The following is an 8,414-nucleotide window of genomic DNA, read 5'->3' on the forward strand; positions in this document are numbered from 1 at the left end:
TTACTTTCTGTTCAGTGTTAATTTTCTTCAGTTGCTCTGGTTTCCAAACACGTATCCAAAGATGGTCTCCTCAAATCAATATGTGTTGTGCTAAATAATTAAATGAATACATTTTATTGCTGCTTATTCTCTGCTCTTTAATTCAGAGTTGCTTTTGCAACCAAATTTAGATTCTAAAAACAGTTTTTAGGCATTTACTTCCCAATGGTCCTTGATGCTAGCAAGTCCATGGCATGTATTGTCTCAAAGATTGGATGAATACTCTTAGAATTAAAAGGTCTGTGGACTCTCTTTATAGATTATTCCTGAAATCCAGTGTAGAGAAGAGCGTTTTAAAGGCAACGTTTAATATCGTATAATCCAACCATTTAATGTATGTACTTATTTGAAAACCTGCATTTTATATCAAAAATAGCTGAGGGGCACCTGGGTGGCTCAGTCAGTTAAGCATCTGCCTTTGGTTCAGGTCATGATCTCAGGGTCCTAGGATCAAGCCCTGAGTTGGGCTCCCTGCTTGGTGGGAAGTCTGCTTCTCTTTCTCCCTCTGCCCCTCCCTCACTGCTCCTGTGCACTCTCTCTCTCTCTCTCTCCCCCTCTCTCAAAATGAAAATGAATGAACAAAATCTTAAAAAAAAAAAAAAAAACTGAGACTGTTGAGAGTAAAAAACTTTAAAGATAGAGTTATGGTACAATGAAGGCAATTCCAGAAGCTCGGGTACACCAGTTAAATTTTGCAACTTGGAAGAACAGGTGGGGGGTTCACTTTGGCAGCATATACGCTAAAATTGGAAAGATTCAGAGAATATTAGCATGGCCCCTGCACAAGGATGGCATGCAATTTTTAATTTGTGAAGAGTCAGATGCGTAGAAGGTATGCTGTAGACAAAGGACAGGGGAACTACTCAAACTGATTTTGGAGCTAATCCTTTCCCTAGTCTGAGAGCTAGCAGGAGGATGCTCCAAAGATTCTATGTGAGGGAGATTTTTGGGAAGGGACCCAAGAACTCAATCCCTGGGCTAAATCTCTAGGTTATAACTAAAAGGGAAGCAATAAAAACAAACAAAAAACCATCAGCTTGAGAGGCTAGAGTTACATACTACCAGGAATAGCACTGCATTCAGCACATTATCAGAGAGGAAGAGTAGCAATGGAGATAGAGTTGCCCAGGCAGATCTCACCCCCTAGGGCAGCCTGCAGAGTCCAGCATACCAGAGTTCAGGAAAGGAGGCTTCTCTAAGTCTTCCCATCTCCTCTGAAGGATAAAAATGTGGGTTAGATTAAAGAGAGTCCCGTTCGTATTCTGGAAGAGGGATAAGGCAAAGACAGAGTATGTGGAGCTGGCTCTCCAGGTCCAAAGTATCAATAATGATTGATGTACGCACACACACAGTGTCGGTATAGACAGAGAATAGTTATGAGGCTTCTCACTTCTTTCCTCCTTGAATTAAAGAATATGTGTAAACCCACAAACTCCAGGGAGAAATAAAATATACAGATGAAGGGAGAGAAATCTGAGAGCCTTGACTGAAAAGGATTATGACAAAAGTAACCTGGTTCCAAATAGAATGATATCAAGTTTGTCTTTTTCTATTGGACAATAGTGATTATCCTGCCATCTTTGAAAACTAGGTCCTATCATTTTTACTTAAAGAGAATGTACAGATAGGTATTTCTTTACACACCTGATTCAAAGAAATATAAATTTCATGCACAATAAATTTATAATATGTTGTTAAAAGGTCTGTAAGTGGTTCTATATTTGAGTCAAAACTTCCCTTACTACATTTAATCAGTATCACCTGAAGCACTTTTTAGTTAAAACACAGATTGCTGGACCCCCAAGGTGGAGACTGAAAATTTGCATTTTTAACAGTTTTCCAGGTGATGCTGATGCACCTTCTTGTATGACTTTCGCTTTAGTCAAATTCTCCAATGTTTTTGTCATGTTCACTATTTTCTATTTTCTATTTTATTTTTACAGTTATACTGTTGAGTGGCAGTTAAATTAAATCACAACGTATGAGATGTGCCCAGAAAAAAATTGCTGCCTTTTGTGGAATGGTGCTTTCCTAAATTTTATCTGGTCATTTCCACTTGTCCTCTTAGGTGGAAGGGTTCATGCAAGATTATATTAATCGAAAGTACAACTTGGGTGATTGTGCCAAATTATCTACTAATATTTGTTTTAGTAAATAAACAATAACTTTATTGAAATAGTGCAGAACATAGTTGTATCTAGGATAGAAAAGAGGGTATGTTTGGGTAAAGCATAATTTACTCATATGTTAGGTAACAAGGAATAGTTGATGCCAAAAAACAGCAAATGTCCGAAAAGTATTTGATGGGTTAATAGAGGTGACATGCTCTTTGCACTATGAATAAGCACTAGAAAAAAGTCTTTAATTATTCCCTTTACTTCTGTATCATAGAAAAATCAACCATTTTTTTCCAATAGACTGTATTATATACATTGTGTTATACACCTGATTCAGTTTGAGAGGCAGGATCAGAGGATTCCTTGATAGACTATTGAAGTAAGAGAATAGAAAGTCCTTCTCGGGGATGCCTGGGTGGCTCAACTGTTAAGCCTCTGCCTTTGGCTCAGGTCCTGATCCCAGGTTCCTGGATAGAGTTCCGCATCGGGTTCCTTGTGGAGAGCCTGCTTCTCCCTCTGCCTGTGTCTCTGCCTCTCTCTCTCTCTCTGTGTCTCTTATGAATGAATGAATGAATGAATGAATGAATGAATGAATAAATGAATGAATAAATAATAAATAAATAAGTAAATAAATAAATAAAACAAGCACTATATACATAGAGAGAGGTATATATACACGTATATATGTAAATATATTAAGTATATATGTATATGCTTAAGATTTTCCAGGCATTGTTCTAACCATGTATAACTTATGTTAATCTTCACAACAAGCCAATGAGATGAGAGCACACTGCATAAACATTTAAGTATTTTGCCCAATATCATCCATCTAGTAACAGGAGTAATTAAAATTAGAATCTGGCATTTGGGGAGGAATTCTTAATGTCAACAAAATTGAGATTTTCTCTTTCAAGAATCTATTACCATACCTACCATGAGGCTATTATCAGATGCTGATCCCCTTAATTAACTGATCATGATAGTTTTCTTCTCCTAGATACCTCTGCATAATTGCTTACTCTTAGTGGACTTTCTCATTTTCCATTTCATTGAATTTTCTAATTTTCTTCCTAACTTACTCACTTTTGTTTTATGTCTGACTCATGGGTTCCCCTATTCTTACCCTTTGATAAATGAATGCATTTTCAAAATTAAGACCTCAGTCTTCTGTTTTTCCTAGTTTATTTTTGTAATCTCACCTATTTCTAGGTTAACAGTTTGCATTTTCAAGAGATACCAACATTTCCCATCCCAATGTTCTTTTTCAGTATGAACCTGTCATTTTCCCATCAGGAGACAGAATTTAATCTCCCTCTCCTTCAATCTAGACAAGCTTATAACTGCTTTGACCAACAGAGTATGTGGGAAGAAAGCTGTATATCTTCTAAGGCTAGGTCAAAAGAGGCTATCAGTTTTAACTTTGTTCTGTTGGAACATCAGTCTGAGCAAAGCTAGTTGACATGTAAGAAGTCCAACTACCCTGAAACTACCGCTGGGTTTAATATTTCCAGGTGTAATATTTTTCAGCCTTTCAGACATTTCTGCTTATGCATGAAACAGGTGAGCAAACCCATTTTACGCCATTCAAATGAACTCAACCACCAATGGGATACAAACGAGTAACCTCATATAATGAAATAAGAAGCAAAACCTTAGGCTTCTGTATTTATCTTAAATAAATTGCTTTCATGTCAAACCCTGCCCATATTTCTGATCCACAGAATCTTTAAAAAATGATGATTTAAGTTTAATCCATTAAATTTGAAGTGGCTTATTGTGCAATAATATTAACTTGAATTCCCATGTATTCTACAACCCCCATTTTACAGCTTAACTTCTAATAATATTCTATTCCCATCTTTCCCTCCTCCTATTAAGTTCTTTTTACTTTCAAACCTTATATTCAATATACTTATATTAGGCACTGGACACATTAGCATAAGTAAGATTCAATCTTTTCCCTCATGTCTTATTGGAAAATAAATGTTTTATTTGAGAAGAAAAAAGAGCAAATATAACATATTGGATTAAGTTAATCTTAGAATTAAACAAAGGCATTTGGAAGGAAATAGGAAACACAACTGATACTAAGTGGAGTCATGATAGAATTATAAAAGCAAGCATCTCTGCTCACATATTGAGTTGGAGAAAGTAAACCAACTGCATTAGTGTAGGGGTAGGCATTTTGGAGAAAGGACATTAAAATAACAGAGCTAGCATAAGTAACGAATGTATAGGTTTATACTGGAAATTACAAGCGGTTTGGTGTTAGAGCTATGAGTTATGCCACTCTAATTCCTAAAGATGTCATAATACAAAATGTCATTATATAAAAATGCCATAATATAAAAATAGGAAGAGACAAGATCATGGACATAATGGATTATCAGGATTCTTTTTGTAAATAACTAAGTCTCAGATTAGAGTACAAGAATTATTGAGTACAAGGTGAGCACTTCTGAGACTATTGATAATAAGGAATCAGTGTTTTTCCCTCAGTTTGCCATTGATCAATACTTTTATAAAATAAAGTAGAAATAAAGTTACTGGAAAAGTGAAATTAAAGTGATACATAAACTATAAAGCCCTTAATTTTTATCATTACAGTCAATGGACATAGGATCACTCTATCAAATTACTATAAAATTTCAAATTTAATACCTTTAATATAAGTAATTATCTAGTGTAGACACATAACAATTTCTGAACTAAAATTAGTCCGTGAGTGACACTGCAATAAGGGGATCCAGCCATCCAGCCAGGTGGCTGGTGAGTTGGGAAGACTAATGTGGGACATCTGGGTGACTCCGTGGTTGAGTGTCTGCCTTTGGCTCAGGGAGTTATCCTGGAGTCCCAGGATCAAGTCCCAAATCGGGGGAGCCTGCTACCTCTCTGCCTGTGTTTCTGCTTCTCTGTGTCTCTATCCTGAATTAATAAATAAAATATTTTTAAAAAGGAGAAAGACCAATGTATCATGTTCTCTTACTATAACCAGAAGTGTAAAGGGTAGAAATACTACTAGAATTACTAAAGAGTTAAAATGCTTATATTTTGGATACTCTCAAGCTAAACCAAGGGTGATCCTCAACTTTGTGCCTTAGACAACAGAATAAAAGTTATCCCTCTCGATGGTCTTTCTGATGGGGCAAATTGAAGTTTTAGAGCAGGATATGGTAGGGTATAAGAGCAGAGATTCTGGATTACCTGCTGGTTTCTTACATGACTTACTGGTCATGTGACTTCAGGCATAGAATATAGGCTATTCATACTCAGCATTCTATATTCTCTATAAGAAGGAAATAGTAACAATTGCAAATGCTTCATATTCTGCCTGCCTGCTTGATAGCTTCACCTGAGTTATGTCAGGTCAAAATCAATAGTAAAATTATTCACAGACCTCCACAAGTTAAGTGTACCTTGTGAGCATTATTTTTGGTAACGGCCCCACAATAAACTAGAAAAAGCTATTCTCAAAATTTAGCTTATTTTTAAAATATTTGATACATTTAATGAATGACTAATTCCATTGATTCTACTACTCAACTAAAATTATCCTTTCTATTCCTTGAATCATTGCTCTACTACATGTACTCTCACTCGTGTATGTATATAGGCCATATATTCTGTCTCAGTCTATGGACAAAAATAAGCCAGACTCCCCACATCTTTCATAGTGGAGGACCCATAGTGTTTATTGTGGACCCCTGCAGCCTGCCCCACAGAAGACACTGGCAGTTTTTGCCACTGAAGTAAGTAACCAACAACCATGCTGCCCCATACACATGGAGAGAGAAAGCTGCTGTACACCCCTCAGAAGGAGCGCTGTTGCACTCTCCAGGACAAGGGCAGCCAGCCTCTCTCCCAGCCATGCAAACACCCCCACACCTCAGAACCATGGCTCTATCACATGGACCAGAACTTTAGACTCTTCTCTACAGCTGCTCAGGCACAGGAACCACTCGGAGTGGGGGAGAGATTGGGAGGGGTAGATAGTGTCCTGGACCCTGAAGTTACTTTCATTCTGTGAGCACCTGTGCTCCAGTTGCCAGGGCTCTGCCTGTTCCAAAGGCATCATTTATCAGACATGGTGCTTCTACCATTGCTAGTGTGCCTACAGGCTAGACCTGTTGCCATGAGGTATTCTCTCAGCCATGACATCTCTGTGGGAAAAAAGAAACCAAGAGGTCCTTGATCAGCTTTCGACATAGAAGACCCTTCCAGCCTTCGCCACCACTACTGAAACCCACAACCTTGGCCACTGAGAATCCCTGTCCTCTTCACTAAGGCTGACTGTAGCTGATGGAGCTGCATGACGACTACACCCCTGGGCCTTTGCTGCAGCTGGAACTGCTACCTCTACCCAGCTGGCGCTCTCAACTCAACCACAGGTGAAGATCTTTCCCCACCAAAACAGTATGTAAAGTCTAGAAGAGGTAACTGCTTTACCAAATGTGTTATCTATAATCAAGGAAACACAACATACCACCAAATGAACACAATAATTACCTCTAGGTAATCCCCATAGGTAAATCCTATGTGGATAATGGGAGTATCATCAACCAAACAATTTTTGCATTATGAGAATGCCAATAGGAGAAAAAGAGACAGAGGGCCTATTTAAAGAAATAATGGCTCCAAATTAACTGAAGCCAGAGAGAGAAAGTGCAGGTACATGAAGCTTATAGATCTTCATTAAAATTCAAACTCAAAATGAATACATAAAAACACATTATAATAAAACTCAAAAATCAGAGACAAAGGATTTTGAAAGCAAAAAGAGATAAGAAATACATACAAGAAAACCCATGAAGGCAATCAGCAGATTTTTTTTTTGATAGCACAAATATAAGTTTTATAGATATCTCTAATATGTGTAGATATCACGCATCCTATATATGTTACATATACTATTTTCATTCTGTTACCCCCACAGAATCCTATTTTCTTTACAGCAGAGCTAATTGACATGGACAAATGTGTGAACTTCCAAGGAGAAATCAGCAAAGCCAAAAATTCTATCTCTAGGAAATGCTTCTTTCATTCCAGATTTTCAATCCTGTGAGAGTTAACACAAGTCCTAGCTTACATGTCAAAAACATTCTAAGAAGGGGGAAAAAAAACAAAGCCTAAGACCAACAACTCCAAGGTACCCTGGGGCCCCTTTAACAGTAACTTCCTGCACATGTTCCAGATGCCAACCTATATGAAAAGCTCTTGCGGTGCTGGTTACAAATAAAATTCCTCGGCCCCACCCAAGCCCACTGAATCATATTCCCTTGGGGAGGGTCTGGTAATCTATTTTTATACAAGAACCCCGAAAATTGCTATGCACGCTACAATTTAAGAATACTTTGTCTAGGGGTGCCTGGCTGGCTCAGTCAGTAGAGCATGAGGCTCTTGATCTTGGGGTCATGAGTTGGAGCCCCATATCTGGTGTAAAATTCACACACACACACACACAGAATACTTTGTTAACCTGTGCTGTTTAATACAGCAGACACTAACCACTTGTGACTATTTTAATTAATTAAAATGAAGTAAAATGTAAAAATTCACTTTCTCAATCATGCTAGCCATATTTCAAGTGCCCCATAGCCCCATGTGGCTAGAGGCTACTGTTTTGGGAAGTGTTCTATAGTTTTTAGGGTATAGATCCTTTACCTCTTTGGTTAGGTTTATTCCTAGGTATCTTATGCTTTTGGGTGCAATTGTAAATGGGATTGACTCCTTAATTTCTCTTTCTTCAGTCTCATTGTTAGTGTATAGAAATGCCACTGATTTCTGGGCATTGATTTTGTATCCTGCCACGCTACCGAATTGCTGTATGAGTTCTAGCAATCTTGGGGTGGAGACTTTTGGGTTTTCTATGTAGAGTATCATGTCATCGGCGAAGAGGGAGAGTTTGACTTCTTCTTTGCCAATTTGAATGCCTTTAATGTCTTTTTGTTGTCTGATTGCTGAGGCTAGGACTTCCAGTACTATGTTGAATAGCAGTGGTGAGAGTGGACATCCCTGTCTTGTTCCTGATCTTAGGGGAAAGGCTCCCAGTGCTTCCCCATTGAGAATGATATTTGCTGCGGGCTTTTCGTAGATGGCTTTTAAGATGCTGAGGAAAGTTCCCTCTATCCCTACACTCTGAAGAGTTTTGATCAGAAATGGATGCTGTATTTTGTCAAATGCTTTCTCTGCATCTAATGAGAGGATCATATGGTTCTTGGTTTTTCTCTTGCTGATATGATGAATCACATTGATTGT

At 37.9% G+C, this 8,414-nt stretch overlaps 1 long non-coding RNA gene and 1 pseudogene across 1 annotated transcript in view; one reads left to right on the forward strand and one right to left on the reverse strand.

The window, feature by feature from the left end:
- Positions 1-5,412, reverse strand: part of LOC112678780 (uncharacterized) — a 110,164-nt gene extending 104,752 nt beyond the window's left edge. The window contains exon 1 of the long non-coding RNA XR_007404910.1: positions 5,364-5,412. This is a non-coding gene — a long non-coding RNA (uncharacterized LOC112678780). The remainder of the gene's footprint in view (positions 1-5,363) is intronic.
- LOC112678966 (U6 spliceosomal RNA) lies at positions 758-850 on the forward strand (annotated as a pseudogene).
- Positions 5,413-8,414: the final 3,002 nt, after the last annotated feature.

The sequence above is a fragment of the Canis lupus genome, chromosome 22, assembly GCF_003254725.2.
Source record: "Canis lupus dingo isolate Sandy chromosome 22, ASM325472v2, whole genome shotgun sequence".
Classification (NCBI taxonomy): Eukaryota; Metazoa; Chordata; class Mammalia; order Carnivora; family Canidae; genus Canis; species Canis lupus.